Source organism: Sus scrofa, unplaced genomic scaffold, assembly GCF_000003025.6.
Source record: "Sus scrofa isolate TJ Tabasco breed Duroc unplaced genomic scaffold, Sscrofa11.1 Contig52, whole genome shotgun sequence".
NCBI classification, from domain to species: domain Eukaryota; kingdom Metazoa; phylum Chordata; class Mammalia; order Artiodactyla; family Suidae; genus Sus; species Sus scrofa.
In genome coordinates this window covers 87115-106417 of record NW_018085233.1, presented here as the reverse complement: position 1 = coordinate 106417, position 19303 = coordinate 87115, and the positions used below count along the sequence as shown (strand labels likewise).

General features: G+C 43.6%; 1 pseudogene; it reads left to right on the top strand.

The window, feature by feature from the left end:
* The first annotated feature begins 4603 nt into the window (after positions 1-4603).
* LOC110258861 lies at positions 4604-6024 on the top strand (annotated as a pseudogene).
* Positions 6025-19303: the final 13279 nt, after the last annotated feature.

Below are 19303 nucleotides of genomic sequence, written 5' to 3'. Positions count from 1 at the left end.
AACCAAGACTTTTAATGAAGCCAAGAAAAGTGGTAGTTTTTCACTATGTGGAAGAAGGAAATTGTGGCTTGTAAATAGAAGAGGAAGTTCAGTTGGCTCCAGGGGATGTGATGCATTTTACTTGGGGGTGGGAGGGAAGATGGTGAGGTTTGAATTGCTTTGAAGGTAGTTGATTAGGTGCCTGGCTACTTCCTGCCTCTCAGGAGGACAATTGCCTTGGAAAAACAGCACTGAAAGTCAGCAATTCCTGAATTTAGTACATGGAATCTGGCCAGCTTTGCAACTCAATATGCATAAGGCTTCTAAAAATTTAGGGATTCAATTAAGAGTAGAGGTTTTTCAATATTGGGAGAGAGAAAATCATGACATAGGAGAGCTCTCATAGATTCAACTCAATGTAGAGAATGGAGCAGCATTCTTTCTGGGAAGCTGGGGTACAAGGTAACCCTGGGTTTACAGGCTCTGTCCAAGATAAGCTTGTTTCCAAGATAAGCTTGTTTCGATAAGCTTGTTTCCAAAGCTTGGGTGCTTATTTTGATAAGCTTGTTTCCAAAGCATGGGGTGATTTCCAAATAACCTTTGGGGTGATTTCTGAGAAACCCTAATGATCCTTCTTTTGACTTTGCAAAAACAGATAAAATTATAGCTCTTTTTTTTTATTGAAGTCTAGTTGATTACAATGTTGTGTCAGTTTCAGGTATACAGCAAAGTGATTCAGATATACAGCAAAGTGATTCAGATATACATACAGATATATGTACATATTTCTCTTTCAGATGCTTTTCCCTTATAGGTTTCACTTATAGATGCCTTTCCCAAAATATTGAGTTCCATGTGCTATACAGTAGGTCCTTGTTGGTTATCTGTTTTATGTAGTGTAGAGTGTATATGTTAATTCCAAACTCCTAATTTATCCCTCCCCACATCTGTATTTCTTTATCCACTTCCCTTCCCTCCTTCTTTATTGGGCCTGTGTTTTAACGCAATGTGTACAATGCTGTAGATTCAAAGTATCCTCCCCACTCTGTACAAAGACAGCATCTGTAGGAACCCTCAAGATCCATTATTTTAAGAAGGAGCTTGTGTTTGAATAATGCTACCCAGAACACATTTCTGCACCTTGCATTGGAACACTCTGTGGTTGATGGAGGTTCTGGGTGAAGGTACCTCTAAAGACTGTAAAGTCAACTTTTAAAATTCTGCTTTTGTTTTTCCAAGTCACTTCTGACATCCTCTCATGTGAGTCACCTTCAGCCAAACCTTTTATTCACCAGGCTCCAGATTCTAACATCATCACCCTACACCCACATTCTACTTTCACTTGCTTGGCAAAGGATTTTTTTTTTTTCCTTTCCAGGATTTTCTGGGAAGGGCTGACCAACACTGGGAAGAAGTATAGTTGCAGTAGTTAGGGTTTCTGTTTGTTTTTTTGGCTGTACCCATGGCGAATGGAAATTCCCAGGCCAGGGATCAAACTCATGCCACAGCAGCAACCTGAGCCAATGAAAAAACAGTACTAGATTCTTAACCCACTGCACCACAAGAGAACTCCCAAGACCATAGGTCTTTGGAATAAGACTGATCTTGGTTTGTGACATGGCTCTACCAGGGGTGAAAACTTGAACAAGTTACTTAATTATTCTGTGTCTTGGTTTCCTCATCCATGAAATCAGGAAAATAATACATATTTCACATGGATATGATGGGTTTTAGAAGCAATAAAATGAACATAAATTTTCACTAAAAGTGAGGGAAAAAATAAACAAAACAGAGCTCCATAATCCTGCCCACATTGCTATAATGCTGAGACTTTGAAAGTTGCCCACCCCCATACCCCAAGGCCAGGTATCCAGATGACTGAAGCACAAATTGAAGATTGCAGTTTGCTTTCTTTCTGTAAAGGTTTTTTTTTTTAAATGAAAATGCTTATATTTACATTTGCATGCAGAAATAAATTTATTTATAAGCAGATGTGTGATACAATACTCAATTTTTTTTAACACATGCATTAGTTCAAATTCCTAGGCCAAAAAAAAATCCCTAGAAGATAAATGGCACTTTACACTTATTTCCAGTTGTTGGGAAGAGGGCTTTGAACCACAGCATCAGTAGCAAGATGAGCCATTCTCAGACAAGTCCCCACAAAGGCACCTGGCATGTATGAGAAAGAAGGGCTCACCTGGAGCTGGTGAGACAGGGTAGCCACTGGCAAAATCAAAATCCTCGGCTCCTTCCAGTTTGCAAAATAGACATGCAATCTCACCTACTCTTTAGAAGAGTCCCACTTATGAGGTAGGTCTTATTATCATCATATTGTAGATAAATTTTAATGGTGAAGGCTGAGAACTGACTCTAACCCATATCTTGTGACCCTCTCATATATTTCTCATGAGTTTGGTGCTATGATTGAGTACCTGGCCCAAGCTCAAACCATCTAGGAAGTGGTAAAGCCCAAATCATGTAAATTCTCTAGATGATGCACATATGTGTATCCAAAATGCAAGTGTGGGATGTGACACTGTCCCATAAAACCTCCAGGACAAAGTTTACAAACATTATAAGCCCAAGAGGGACTGTTTTTAATATAAATCCTCACAATTTTGATTCTCCTCACTTTTCTCTCTGCCAGTCCCACAAGCTGAAACACTCTTATTGTCTCAACTGTAAATTACTTAAGGAAAGGACTTATATTTGAGTCAGCTTTCTCTTAAAAAGATGATCTCAACATCTTTATGATGATTAATGTTATGTGTCAACTGGACTGGCCACAGGGCACCCAGTTTAAACACTGTTTCTGGGTGTGTCTATGAGGGTGTTTCCAGATGACATTAGCATTTGAATCAAGGCTTGCTCCTTCGAATAAAGATGAGTTTCTCTTCCCCCCCAATGGGTAGACAGGATCCAATCCATTGAGGACACAAATAGAACAAAAGAGGTGGAAGAAGGAGAAATATACCCCTTTATTCCTGCCTTACTGCCTGAGCTGGGACTTCTCATCTCATCATTTACACCACTGGCTCCCTTGGTTCTCAGGACCTTGAACAAGACTGAATTACAATATAAGATTTCCTGGGTCTTCAGCTTTCCTGGGTCTCCAGCTTTCAGAAGGCAGATCGTGGAACTTCACCTCCATAATAGCACAGTCAATTCTACATAATAATTCTCTAAGTGTGTGTCTATATATATGTGTGATAGATATAGATAGATGGCATGGATATAGATATAGATCGTATCAGTTCTGTTTCTGTAGAGCACTAATACAGTCATGGAAATGGTATGTAGAGGAAGGAAAAAATAGAAATAGTCAAGAAAAATAGGAGAGAGAAAGAAGGGAGGAGAACACAGGAAACACAGGAAGCTCTTCTTGTCACAGAGATTTCTTGAGTAGAAAATTTGAAAACTATTCACTTATCCTTCCAATAGCAAAAGAAAAATTTTAGAGTAAGATGCTGTCATCCATTGAAATATTTTTATATTCTGAATCAACCAAAGACTCCTTTGGGCATGATTTCTCCACTGTCTAGATATGGTAAGTCGTTAGCCTGGGGAATTTTAATTCAGGGATTCTGAAATCTTTGATCACTATTCGGAACATTTATTCTTATCATTCCATGTTGTTGCATGAAATTACAAAAATTAATGGAATGAAAAAGGAGGTTCTTATTCTTATTGAGTAGAAAGGAGAGTGCTGCTTGGGGAACTGTGAGCTTGAAAGGATTTTTTCCTAAGTCTAGAAGAGCAGGAGTTCCCGCTGTTGCCACTGGGGATCAGCAGTATATCTGCAGCGCTGGGATGCAAGTTCAATCCCCTACCTGCCACAGTGGATTAAGGATCTGCTGTTGCTACAGCTGTAGGCATAGGTCGAAAATGTGGTCAATTTGATCCCTGGTCTGGAAACTCCATGTGCCGCAGGGTATAATGGAGGAAAACATACAGTAATTAAAATCAGATCAGAGAAAGGACAATAGGTGGACAGCAGAGCCACTGTGTAAGACAAGAATAAGTGAGACAAGAATGAGAAGGTAACTCTCAAGTTGTAGCAGCTCTAACTTTTTTTATTATAAAACAACCATTATGAAAGCGAGTGGTCAATTAAATTTTACTTTGTGAAGTTTATTCTTTACAAGAGATTAAAATGTTTGAAGCCATGTTGATTTTGTTAACATTTTACTGAAGAACATATACAAAAACACACATAAGTCTCTACAGGTCAATGGATTTTCACACAAGCTGAATATATCTTTGCCATAAGCACCCAGATTTAAAAAACAAAACATTATCAGCACCTCAAAAGCTTCCCTCATATTCCCTTAGTTGTGTATATTTTGGTTTTTGTATGAACAAATAAAAGCATATGTACTCTTTTGTGCCTGGATTATTTCATCTAACATCATGTCTCAGATTCATATATATTTTTACACATAAAGTAGATCATCCCCATTGCTGTGTAGTAGTATGTGATTTTAACACAGTTTATCTTCTCCACTGTGAATTGACATCTGTGTCATTCTCCAGTTTGAGGCAATTACAAACTGCTACAAATATTCTAGGATACATATTTGGTGAACATAACATATGTACATACTTTCTAGAAATGGAATAGATTTTTTTTCATAGATAAGGTTGCATTTTCTTTTGAAGCATAGTTGATGTACAATATCATATAAGTTGGAGTTGTAGCTTAGAAGTCTGAGCTGCTGTTGTGGCTCAGTGTGGTAAGAATCAGACTAGTATCCATGAGGATGAGGGTCATTCCTGGCCTTACTCAGTGGGTTAAGGATCTGGCATTGCCATAACCTATGGCATAGGTCACAGATATGGCTCGGATCTGGCACCGTTGGGGCCATGCTATAGTCCTGCAGCTGCAACTCAGATTCAACCCCTGGCCCCAGGAACTTCCATATGCCACAGGTGCAGCCACAAAAAAGAAAAAGAAAAAAAAAAACTCATGACAGAAAAGACAATAGTAGATTTCATAATACATTCTTTAATATGCTGTTATTTCTTCCAGAGATATACTTGAAAAAAGAAATCTGTGATCCAACAGATCAGGGAAATTATACCCGAGTGAAAGAATTTATTTTCCTGGGAATTACTTAGTCTCAAGAGCTGAGCTGGGTCTTATTTGTCTTTTTGCTTTTGGTGTACATGACAACTCTGGTGGGAAACCTCCTCATCATGGTGACAGTTACCTGGGAATCTCATCTGCACACACCCATGTACTTCCTGCTCTTCAATCTCTTCATTCTTGACATCTGCTTCTCCTTCATCACAGCTCCTAAGGTCCTAGTTGATCTTCTGTCAGAGAGAAAGACCATCTCCTTCAATGGCTGTGTCACCCAAATGTTCTTCTTCCATCTTCTGGGGGAGCAGATGTTTTCTCTCTATATATGATGGCCTTTGATTGCTATGTGGCCATCTCAAGACCCTTCCACTATCTGACCATCATGAGTAAGGAACAATGCACTAGCCTCATGGTGGCCTCTTGGGTGGGGGGCTTTGTCCATTCCACTGCACAGATCTCCCTGCTGCTCCCACTCCCCTTCTGTGGACCCAATGTTCCTGACACTTTCTACTGTGATGTCCCCCAGGTCCTCAAACTTGCCTGCACTGATACCTTCACCCGGAGCTCCTGATGATTTCCAACAATGGACTGGTCAGCTGGTTTATATTCTTCTTTCTCCTCATCTCTTATACAGTCATCCTCAGGATTCTGAGGTCTCACCAGGGGGAGGCCAGGAGGAAAGCCATCTCCATCTGCACCTCCCACATCACCATGGTGACCCTGCACTTCGTGCCCTGCATCTACGTCTATGCCCAGCCCTTCACCACCCTCCCCACAGATACTGCTATCTCCGTGACCTTCACTGTCATCTCTCTGCTGCTCAATCCTATGATCTATACCTTGAGGAACCACGAAATGAAATCAGCCATGAGGAGACTAAAGAAATGACTGGAGCATTCAGAAAGGATTTAAATTCTGTGAGGACAATGATAAGCAATGAGGTCCCACATGATGGAAGATAGTATGAGAAAGGGATTGTGTGCGCGTGTGTGTGTGTGTGTGTGTGTGTGTGTATGACTGGGTCACTTTGCTGTATAGCAAAAAATTGGCACAACATTGTAAATCAACTTTAATTTTTAAAAAAGAAATTTTTAAATATGAAAATAATTCTATGAATATGAGCCAATACCAACATGTAAAGACAAATACCAAATTTCATTTTCTCAAAAATGGGAAGAAGGCTCAGCTTTAAAGAACTCAACTAGTATCCATGAGGATGCACGTTCCATCTCTGGCCTCACTCAGTGTGTTCAGGATCGGTGTTGCCATGAGCTGTGGTGTAGGTTGTAAATCAACTGTACCCCAATAAAAATTTTTTAATTTAAATGTTTAAAATATTTCTTTATAGGCGTTCCCACTGTGGCTCAGTGGAAACAAATCTTACTGGCGTCCATAAGGACCCAGGTTCAATCCCTGGCCTTGCTCAGTGGGTTAAGAATACAGCATTGCCATGAGATGTGGTGTAGGTTGCAGACATGGCACTGATCTGGTGTAGCTGTAGGCTGGCAGCTACACCTCAGATTCTACCCCTAGCCCGGGAACCTCATATGACAAGGGTGCACCCCTAAAAAGACAAAAAGACAAAAATTAAATTAAATTAAATTAAATTTTTAAAAATTTCTTTACAAAAGGCAGATAGTAAGCTCAGATCTGGCAGCTTGGATATGGCATTGCTGTGGCTATGGCTTAGCTGCAGCTCCAAATCAACCCCTAGCCTGGGAACTTCCATATGCCACAGGTGTGGCCCTAAAAGGCAAAATGAATAGAATAGAATAGAATAGAATAGAATAGAATAGAATAGAATAGAATAAGAACTTTTTTTAATATGAAAAACAATTCTATGAGAACAAGATAATACAAAATGTTAAGATAAACATCAAATTTCACTTTCTCAAAATGGGAAGAGATCACCATAATGCCAAAAGCAATTAATATCTATGGATACCATAGGGTCTTAATGAGGTTGGTCCTATAGTATGTGCTGGGAACCTATATGTGATACCATTTTAAAGTGAGTCCCATTCACACCTTCCACTACCTGATTTCAATTATTCATCCCACAGGTATTTACAGAGCACTAATTATGTGCCTGACAGTGTTAGGAGTCAAACTGCTGCAGAAGGATTCAATAGAGTCACTGTCTTAGAAGCCTACCTCAAGTTGCTTTCAAGAAGACAAGAACAAAGTGTAGTGGAAATATTGCAGGCACTTTTCCTGAGAGTTTCAAAAGATGTTTGACAATACACCCCTTACTATTGCCAAGGGTAGCAAGACAGAGAAGGACAATCCAAGCAAATAAATCAGTATGTGCAGAGGGAGAGGCTGGTGCAGAGTAGGTCACACTTATGCAATGGTGAGCTCACTGTAGCCACAAAGCCAGACACCCATGGAGTGAAGACCAGTATTTGACATTTAAAAGGAAATCAGGAAAAGAGAACTCTAGCTGTGGTCCCCCAAACAATGCAAATCCACGCTTTTGCCTGGGGAGAGAGGATCCCCAAATGGCTCCAAGATTTCTTCCTGGGCAGAAATAGGTAATATTCTATGTGGGAGTATTCATACAGAAATAACACTGACAGGCAGAGCCTGTAGACAGTGCACCTGAATTTCTGAAAGGCTTAAGCAAAGACAGGTGCTAAGCAGGGCGGGGGGAGAAAAAATTGGGAGTTTGAGGTTGACATATACACATTACCACCTACAGAATAGATAACTAGCAAGGACCTAGTGTATAGCACAGGGAACTCAGCTCCATATTCTTCACATAATCAAGGACATTTATGAAGAAACCCACAGCAAATATAATACTCGATGGAGGAAAAGCTGAAAGCCTTCCCATTAAAATCTGGAACAAGACAAGGATGCCCACTCTCACCACTGTTATTCATCAGAGGACTGGAAGTCCTAGCCCCAGCAATCAGACAAGCAAAAGAAATGAAAGTTACCCAAATTGGAAGAGAAGAGGTAAAATTGTCACTGTATGCAGGTGACATGATACTACACATAGAAAACCCCAAGGACTCCCCACAAAAACTACTTGAATTGATCAACAAATTCAGCAAAGTATCAGGGCACAAGATGAACATTCAGAAATCAGTTCCATTTCTGGATACTAACAATGACATATTAGAAAAGGCTATATGCTGAGAACTATTAAATATTAATCAAGGACACTAAAGAGGACTCATAGAAATGGAGAGATATTCCATGCTCCTTGGTTGGAAGAATTAATATCATAAAAATGTCCATACTACCCAAAGCACTCTACAGATTCAGAGTAATCTCTATCAAATGATCGATGACATTCTTCATATATCTGTAACAAACAATCCAAAAATGTATATGGAAACATAAGAGACCCCAAACTGCCTAGGCAATCCTGAGGAAAAACAAAAACCAAAAAACAAACAAACAAAAAACAAGCAGGAGGCATAACATTCCCAGACTTCAGGCAATACTACAAAGTGAAAGTAATGAAGACAGGGTGGTGCTGGTACCAAAACTGACACACAGACGAAAGGAACAGAAGAGAGAAACCAGAAAGAAACCCAGACGCCTTGGGTCAATTAAACGTCAATCAATGAGGCAGGAATATAAAATGGGAAAAAGATCGTCTTTTCATTAAGGGGTGCTGGGAAAACCAGACAGATGCGTGTAAAACAATGCAACTGGAACACACCCTCACACCATGGACAAAAAATAAGCTCAAAATGCAGTAGAGACTTGAAAGGCAAGACAAGACACCGTCAAACACCTAGAAGGGAACATATACTATATTAATTCTCTGTACCAATCTGGTGCTGGCCATAACCAAACTTGGCCCTAGAGGGAGGGCCAGACTGTTCCTCAGAGGAGCATCCCTAGATTAGCGAGGGGCACTTGCTGGTCTCCTACCTTGCCGTTGGCTGCTGAAGCTGCAGGAAGATCTCTGACCCAAGGCAGGGGGACCTACCCCAACCGCGCAGCTGGCTGTGAATCCTGCTTCTAAGGAAAGTCAGGTCGAATTGCCACGCTGGAGAAAGAGAACGGGCATTTGTGGGCGTGGCAATGGGCGGAGCGATAGGCCCCCCCCTTTCTGTGCGTGCTGGGCTTCTGAAACGCGGGAGACTAGCAGGTGGCCTAGGAGCTGGGCAGATGGAGAACAAAGGGGGACCACTGGGCCCTACGTGCCTGCACCGCGCCAGGCGGACCTGCCCAGCTGGAGAGCAAAGGGGGGTCGCGGAGGTCTGCGAGCCTGCGCAGGACCTGCCAAGACCATGAGGACCTGCCGGCCAGGCAACGCCCCTTGCCCCCGTGGCCCCCCTAGAGGGCGCGCTGAAAGGAAGAGGACAACCCTGGAGAGCTCCGCCTCAGCTTGAGGCCAACTTGAAGGTAAGTGCTTGCAAAACCAAATTGGGGCCAGCGTGTGGTGGGCGAGGGGGAGTAAGCGGCGCTCTCATTGGGAATGCATATCAAGATCAATTCACACAAAGATCAAGTCTCAGGACAATTTCTTAGACAGGTAGGGGAAAAGCCACACAACACCGTCCCCTGCACACATTAGGGCAAGCTGGGTAGTGATCATTTCTGCAGTTACCACAACCCTTCGGTTAGCCTGTCACTTAGGCTCTTTTCCCACTAGGTGGCAGTCAAGTCAAATAGCAGGCAAAGTCCAACTCCTTCATATTTCACCCAGAAATGGAGATTTGCTTGTCTTCAGAAAATTGACAACCCTCTGGCTGGACTCACCAAGAAGATTTGAGAAAAACAGCAACAACAACAACAACAACAAACTAATAAACAAAATTTCAACAGATAATGCAGAAATAAAAAAATAACCATAGAAGACGTCTATGAACAATTATATGCCAACGAATTTGACAACCTAGAAGAAATGCACAACTTTCTGGAGACTCACAGCCTGCAAAAACTAAATAAAGAAGAAATATATCAAGTGAACAGACCAATCACTAGAAATGCAAGTGAATATATAATAAAAAAAAAAAACATTCTCTACAAACCAAAGTCCAGGACCAGATGGCTTCAAAGGAGAATTCTCCCAAACATACAAAGAAGAACTTATACTCATCCTCCTTAAACTTTTCCAATAGGTTGAAGAAGGAACATTCCCAAAGACATTCTAGGAAGCCACGATCACCCTAATACCAAAACCAGACAGAGATACTACCAAGAAAGGAAAATTATAGGCTAATAACGTTGATGTATATAGATGCTAAAATGCTCAACGAATTCTAGCCAACTGAATCCAACAACATATAAAAAAGGTCACACACCACGACCAGGTGGGATTCATCCCAGGTTCACAAGGATGGGTTCAACATACACAAATCATCCAACATCATACACCACATGAACAGAAGTCAATCCACATGATCATTTCCACAGAGGCAGAAAAAGCATTTGACAAAGTCCAACATCCCTTCCTGCTAAAGCCTCTTACCAAAGCGGGAACATTCCTTAACAAAATCAAAGCCATTTGTGAATAAGCCCACAGCAAATATACTACTCAATGGAGCAAAGCTGAAAGCCTTCCCATTAAAATCTGGAACAAGACAAGATGCCCACTCTCACCACTGCTATTCAACATAGTTCTGGAAGTCCTAGCCACAGCCATCAGACAAGCCAAAAAATAAAAGTTATCCAAATTGGAAGAGAAGAGGTAAAATTGTCACTGCATGCAGACAACATGATACTTCATATAGAAAACCTTAAGGACTCCACACAAAACCTATCTGAACTGATCAACAAATTCAGCCAAGTAGCAGGGCACAAGATGAACATTCAGAAATCAGGTACATTTCTGTACACTAACAATGACATATTAGAAAAGCGACACAAAATTGCAATACCTTTTAAAATTGCACCCAAAAAATCAGCTGCCTAGAAATAAACCTGACCTAGGAGATGAAAGACTGATATGCTGAGAACTATTAAATATTAATCAAGGAAATTAAAGAGGATTCAAAGCAATGGAGAGATATTCCATGCTCCTCAATTGGAGGAATTAATATCATAAAAATGTCCATACTACCCAAAGCATTCTACAGACTCAGTGTAATCTCTATCAAATGATCGATGACATTCTTCATAGAACTGTAATGAACAATCCAAAAATGTATGTGGACCCATAAAAGACCCAGAATTGCCTAGGAATCCCGAGGATCAAAACAAAACAAAAGAAGCAGGTGGCACAACTCTCCCAGACTTCAGGCAATATTACAAAGCTCAAGTAATGAAGACAGGGTGGTGCTGGTACCAAAACCGACACACAGACAAAAGGAACAGAACAGAGGAACCAGAATAAACCCAGTTGCCTTTGCCCGCTTAATCTTCAATCAATGAAGCAGGAATCTAAAATGGGAAACAGACCGTCTTTTCATTAAGTGGTGCTGGGAAAACCAGACAGATGCATGTAAATCAATGCAACTGGAACACACCCTCACACCAGGGACAAAAAGAAACTCAAAAGGCAGTAAAGACTTAAAAGGTAAGACAAGATACCGTCAAACAGAAGAGAACACATTCCCTATTAATTCTCTGCACCAATCTGGTGCTGGCCATAACCAAACTTGGCCCTAGAGGGAGGGTCAGACAGCGTCAGATCATAAACCCCCTGAGTGAGCCCAGAGATTGAACCTCATGGATACTAGTCAGATTCCTTTCCAGTGAGCCATGACAGGGACTTCAAGGGAAAGGATTCTAAAAGAGGTGAGATAACTTGCCCAAGATCACACCAAAAGTGGTAGAGCAGAGTGGGGTTGGGATCTGAACGTGGGTTGTCCAACATCAAGGCGTGTGCTCTGAACCAGTCAGTAACTCTGTCACTCAGAGGAAGTAAGGGAGAATGAAACAGGAGGGAAGCAGGCAAGTGTGAAGACTTGGAGACCCGGGCAGCAATACAGCTGGGAGCTAATGGTGAACTAAGCCCTGTCTCTCAGAACATCACTAAGAACTTAAACTAAAGGGCCACTTACTTCAGGCATGTGACTTCACAAGATGGACCTGGTGGGCTTTGGCTGAAGATGGCAAAACTAGGTGTGCCTAGAAGAGGCCAAAAAGAAATCAGCAGTTTAATACAGTCTTTCTTCATACAATTTGTACTTTATCAGGAAATAATATATATTGGTACATCCAGGCACGCTGCCATGTACTAAATGCTTCCACGTGCCAGGAACCTATTCGTCTCAGTCACACTTCCAACTATGCTGTGAGCTATTCTCCCATTTTATAAATGAGGAAAGTCAGGCACAGGAAGCTCAGGGAAATTGCTTCACATCCCAGTTAGTTAATGGCAAAGTGGGGATCAGAACCCCAATCCACTGATCTCCTAGTCACCCAACCGGGGGTAAGGGTCACACGCCTCCCCTCCAGGCTGTGGAGACCCTAGGACAGGGGGTGGGGGGGGATTAGACCTGAGTGCACCTCTAAGCCCCATGCTTCGACTTTAGCCAGAGCAGCACTGACCAGCATGTCTGAGGCCAGTGCCCAGATCTGCGCTGACCAGCGGGAGGCTCATGGGGCCTGGTGGTGAGGCCCCTTCCCCATCACTGCAGGCTGGCTGGCTGAGGCCATGGGCCCCCGTACCGCCCTACCCTGGAGAACAACCCCTTGGTAGAATTCGCCCCCTCTCTGAAGGCGCCAAGTCCCAGAAGGCAGATGACCCGGCCTCCAAGCCACCCCAAGCCCAGAAGGGGCCCACAGAGAGAGGAGGCGAAAGTGCAGTCACCTGTTCTGTCCCCCTGTCGCAGAGTCCCCAAACCCAGGAGCGAATACTAAAGTCATCCATTTGGCTTTGCTCTGCTCTTTCAGCTCTTGCCGGGGGTCTACAGATGGCCATCCAGGGGCCCAGGAACCACCAGGTGTTTTGCTTTGTGTTGTGTTTTGTGTTTTTTTGTTTTGTTTTGAGGAGGTCAATAGCTTCCCTTAGATTTTCCAACAGAGAAACCCTCTCCCCCATCTCAAATAATAAATTAACCTGAAGCTGTTAGCTGGAGCTCTGCTGACATCCTTACCTCAGTCCCACAGGCTTGCGGTGTCCCCCAGCATTCCCTTCGGCTCTCCCTGCGCCTCCAAGCACGCCTCCAAGCATGCAACCCCAATGCACGCGGGGCATGCAAGCTGATCCCTGCCTCCCTCGCCCCTCCCCGCCCCCGCGGGTCCCCCCCCCCCCCCGCCCCAGTGCTGTGTGCCTGCAGCTCAGAAGCCCCTGCACACAGGATAATCCTCCAGAGCCCCGCCCCTCTCCCCTTTCCTGGGCTCAATCCCTGGCCTCTTCAGTGGCTTGGGGAGTCCAGCTATGGTGCTTACCTTACCTCAGTCCCCCACTCTCCCAGTGTCTGCCCCTAGCCTGGGCGTTCCTCAGCATTCCCTTCCGCTCTCTCCTCTCCACCACATAGGTCTACACGCACGCACTGCCTACACACGTCCCCTGCCTGGACCCTCTCTGCACGCATGCGGGTCTTCCCATACCCCCCACCCCCCGCGCCCCTGTGCTCAATCATGCGTTCCCCCCCATCCTGTGTGCACACTTGGGGCGTGGGCCGGGTTTGAGCACAACCTCGGGAGCCCCGCCCCTCTCCCCTTTCCTGGGCGTGCCCCGTCCCCTCTGCTCTGCTGCCCTGCCGGGCTCCCTAGCTGCTTTTGCAGCGGGGTCCTCCCCCGGGGGCGCGCTGATCTCACCCCATCCAGACTGGGCCATCACTTCCCTCTTTACATCCCAGGAGACACCAGGCGGTGTGCATGCAGCACCTCCCAGGCTTGACCACCGGGGCCTTCCGACGACAGGGAAGTTGGAGGGAAACTCCCTGGATCTCCTGCCGCTCCTAATGGAGTGGGGTGCCGGGTGGGGGAAGTGCGGTGATTGGCGGTTCTTGTGCTCACTGGGGAAAGCGCTCACCTGGTACCCAAAGCCCATTTGCCCTTCCTCTCCTTTCTGCCAGAGGTAAGAGAGAGCCAATGTTTTGGGGGCTGAAAAGGGGAAATGACTCAAAGAGGAGGCAGCTCAGGGGAAGGGGCTGGCCTGGAAAGGGGGAGTATTGGGAGCTGGAGGGAAAGGGGAGGAAAAAAGATGATGGGTAAACTGGGGCGGGGGCGGTTTTGAAGGTGTCTAGCCAGGTCTTGGGTATCCTGCCGGGTCATCCCTGGATTCCAGGAGCCACTAGGCTGGGTATTTTTCCTGGATGCTGGCCCTGACAACTCCTTTAGCCCACGCCAAAGGCATCCAGAGCCCAAACCCTTGCTAGAGGCTTCCAGGCACCACCAGGGAACCTGCTGGTCTGGGCAAGGGCATAGGGATTAACTATTCATGTCCTTTGGAGCCAGTACTGGTCTTTACCTCCTAGCATTGCTGGGAAAATTAAATTAGTTACTACATCTGAAGTGTTTAGAATAGTATCAGGGACAACTGTAGGCAAACATTCGGTGATAGCTTCTGTTATTACGTAAGTGTCCATTTATTGGTGGTCTGTCTCGCCTCTAGGTTGTGCATCTTATGAGGGCAGAGACTGCATTTTATTCATCTCTGAATTCCAGCTCCTGATGCAAGGAAGTTATCAATAAATTATTTGGTGAATGAATGAATAAACGAGTGATTGAACGAATAAGTGAGTGATCGAATGAAAACTTGGACTAGTGGCAATCCCAAGACCCTCTCCTCTGCCGCATAAGGGGTGCATTAGTGGAAGTTTTAGGAAGAAGAGCTTTGATTGGGAAAGGTGGCACATTGGACCCTTATTGGTTGCTATATCAAGTGATCTGCTCTGCCCTTGGAAAATGGAATGTCTTTGTCAGTTTCCCACATGGCCATATGGAAGACATCAGACAGCTGACCTAAAATTTAAAACTGATCCGTGTCTAGCTAGAGCAGTATTTGCATCTTAGTAAAGAAGGAAGGAGAGAGCTAAAGTGGAAAGCTAAAAAGTAAGTGGCAAATGTAAGTGGGGGAGATTGGCAGGGGAGCCCTGAATGAAACTAAGTGTGTATGGAGGAGTACAGTTGTCTCCAAAGGGAATCTGATGGAAATTGCCAAGAGACATTTCTCTGTTTTAGTTATAAAGTTCCTGATGATCTGCCCTCATGTCACAACATTCTTGGAGTAGGTATGCAGATTAGGCTCCTACCACCACATTCACTAAACTTGTGCTTATGGAAATTAATACTTTTAGAGCTAGAAGGGGCCTCAGAAATTACTCATGCATTTCCCTTCATAGTTGAAAAACTAAGAACCAGAGATAGATAGCAAAGGATTTGGGCTTTTGGGATTCACTGGCATTGGTACTGAATCTTGCAGGGCCTGAATTTGTAGTGTGTGCCATTATCCCTTTAATCCCTGGCCCATCCCTCCCCAGAACCTGGAGGGACTGAATGAAAGGACACCAATAGAAGGTCAGCAGAAGGAGGGACAGGAAGTTCCTCAACAGACTCTAACTTCACTTCCTTTTGTTCCTCTCCATGGAAGGTACCTGGGCCATCGGCTGCTGTACAACAGCACCACTGTGGTACTGTGGAAACTTTATGCTATCCACATAAATTCCACAGACAAAGGCTTGAACCACAGCTCATCTGAGTCTTGGCAAAACACCTGTGATCCTCCCAGAGCACAAGAAGATGGGCGGTTTCCAAGAAGCTGTTTCAAGGCCATCTCCCGCTCACCTCTTTCTCTCTCTTCTCCCTTGGGAGACTGTAAAGAAGCAGTTTTTCATTGCCTCCCACCTGCTGAGATTTTTTTTTTTTTTTGCTTTTTAGAGCCACACCTGCAGCATATGGAGGTTCCCAGGCTAGGGGTTGAATTGGAGCTGTGGCCACCAGCCTACACCGCAGCCACAGCAACACCAAATACTTAACCCACTGAGTGAGGCCAGAGATCAAACCTACATCCTCATGGATACAAGTCAGATTAATTTCCACCACCACTGGAGCACCCCACCTGCTGAGATCTGATGAGATAAGGGTCTTCCTGACTCATCCCCCCTTCAAAGAGAGCTACAGACTCTAAACTCACTTAGTTGCAGTCTAGAGCTGTCTTCATACCACCATTGCCATTCTCTGATCCCTTTTGCTGCAGTGTCATCCTTTTTGCTGCTTGAGACAAGGATCACAAGGACCAGGAAACTTTGACTACTTTTTTCTTTCACAGATGTAAATAATAAACTGAATCTAAAAGTAATTCATTGTCTCTTTACCTTCTAAATGAGTCAGGCCTTGGACTTGCCTTTCATTGTGTACTGGCTGCTTGCTGTTGAATTTCACATTGCTGGTGTTTCACAGCACCCTCCCTTATCACTGAGGGAGTTGAGCTGGATAAAAGATAGGCCCAGCATAATGACTTTTTCCTGTCACTGTACATTAGAGAAAATAAGCCCAAATTCCATTTTTTCTGGGACTTCCATTCTATCTGGAAGAGTAGCAGATCCTCTTTGCATTCTGTATGCATAAGGGTAGCCTAACAGAAAGTAGAGTGGGCATCTATTTTCTTTTACTTGAAAGACTCCTCTTGTCTCAAAGTATGTTTCCAACAGGCTTGCCAGAGCATCACTGGCTGATCTTTCCAAAGCTAAAAATCTGGGACGACTACCCACCTCAGTCATCCCCAGCTCAGACAACAAAAACATTGCCTCTAGAAGGTTCTTGTTACCATTTTCTTGTTTTTTGAGAAGGAAGGAAGAGGTAGAGTGAGAGGTTGGTAGGGATGTGAATTTTGCACACACCCTTCAGTTAGCACTTTATTGCTGGCTAATACAGGTAACTCTAATTGTTCCCTTTGAAGACGACTGGTTATAAAAAACAATAGCCTATTAACCAAGAGGCAGTTGTGGGAATGCTGGACCGGAGACAAATGCCTGGGAGAAATTATATGAATGATGGTGTGGAGTTCTCCTAAAACAAACCTCACAAAGTATGAGGTGGTCCATTTTCATTTGTCATTTTGGTTATCAGGTTCTTTTTTTTTTTTTTTTTTTTTGGTCTTTTTAGGGCCACACCCAAGACATATGGAGGTTCCCAGGTTAGGGGTCAAATCAGAGCTACAGCGGCCGGCCTACAGCACAGCCACAGCAACACCAGATCCAGTTGTCACATCTGTGACCTACACCACAGCTCTTGGCAACACCAGATCATTAGCCCACTGAGCGAGGCCAGGGATTGAACCTGTGTCCTCATAGATATTAGTCAGATTCATTTCCACTGAGCCATGACGGGAACTCCATCAGGTTCTATTTCTATTCAACCAGCACTTACTAAGAATCTCCCATGTACAAATTTGGTAAGAAATTCCACTCTCACACCTGCGTCTCCAGTATAGGCCTCCTTTTTCAGCTACCACTAGTAACTCTAGTTCATAGATCAAAGACTATTTAGCAAGAATTATCAGTTGAGTACCCCACCAGATTAAAAAAATGTTAGGAATACTTTTTCATTTTAATATGCTTCCATAGAAATAAGTAGAGTCCTTGGGACATAAATAAGCATGTCATGAATGACCAAGCCAGACCAGTCACAACTGCAATTTGTGTATTTATGCCCAACAAGACTCCCTAATCCTCCACTTCTAGAGATTCACAATGAGGGAGAGTCATTGTCATTTGCTGTCATGCTGTATACATTTCTAAAATTCATGCACCAGCCTACTTGGCCTCCATTACTCCTAATCTTTCTTGCCACATTTTTTTTTTATTAAGGCAGAGTTGATTTACAATATGGTGCCAATTTCTGCTCAGCATAGTGACCTAATCTCTCTCTCTCTCTCTCTCTCTCTCTCTCTCACACACACACACACACACACACACATTCTTTTTCTCTTATTATCTTCCATCATGGTCTACCCTAGAGACTGGATATAGTTTCCTGTGCTGGACAGCAGGATTTCATTGCTTATCCATTCTAAATGTGATAGTTTGCATCTACTAACCCCAAATTCCCAGTCCATCACACTCCCTCTCCCCTCCCCCTTGGCAACCACAAGTCTGTTCTCTCGGCATTACTCCTAATCTTTGTAAAAACCACCTCACCCCCACCTTCAAGCTCAGCTTCACTGAGACTCTAGAACCAACCCTATTTCTAGGTAGAGGAGTAAAAAGAACCCCATGTGTGCTCTGGCTTGTCGCATTAACATGGGTCCAGCCTTTCTAAACATCACATTCCCCCAAATGTATAAACTCTTATCTGTGGGTAATAGCCTCATATTCAGCTTTTGCTTGGGTGTTTTCCAGTTAGACAACTAACCCCTGACATTCCAAATTTTTACCTTTTAATCCTCTTGCCTTTGGGCTATAGTGCCTATAGGCCCTTGGTCTGACAACCAGTTTCAAGTTAGTTCTCTAGCTGCCACCCTTTTCAGGCCTTCATTCACAATGCATGCCTCCTTTAGTAACTCTGATTAAAGTATGTCCAATTTCAGCTCTGGGGTGGCAGTGGGGGGTGGGGAATCTCCTAACTGCCCCCCATGTTCCTCCTACATGCTAGATGTTTAACAGCAAGTAAGCTCACATCTTCCAGATCTCCCCTGACTTTAACTAATAGGTTTCAGCACTGGGATTTTCTTCATTCATCCTTAATGCCCACCTTTTTTCCCAGCACTGAAACCAAATGTGTTATGTTTCCTTGGCCTTATACCTTCATTCTTTGGTCTTCCTAACTATATCTTGCTCCTGAAACCAAACTCTTCATGATTGGATCACAATTTTCGGATGTTATGGATCTTTCCTGCCCAAATCTCTATCTATTATATAGTAATTAATTTCCCCCAAGTCATTTAGACAATTGCAGCAACTCATGACCTCCTTCCTTTTAATCCCCCCCCCAACTTAAACTCCAGCGAGAGTCAATAAAGAACTCGTGAATACATATATATATTTATTTAATTCATAATATAGCATTTTTGGATGGGCTGGGATGTTTTAGAGGGATGAGGCTGTGTAATCCACAGATGCTCAGATTTTTGTCACTAGGAGAGACACTACTGTCCAGAGTTCCCAGTACAAATAAACCTGGGATAAAATATTTGATAAAAAAGAGTCCAACAATAGCCTAATAAATATTCTAGCCAAGAACTCCTCAGTATATATCTGAAGCTGGCAGACCAGATTGTAAAAGGCAGCTTCACCTTACCTGATGGCAGTCCACCTGGCCAACCTGTAATACACAGCCAAGTACAGTGCAGTGACTCTGAGGCTGCAATTTGCTTCAAGAATTGAAATAACTGTGGGAGTGGTTCTCATCTGTCAGCCTCACATTCTCCATTCTGTA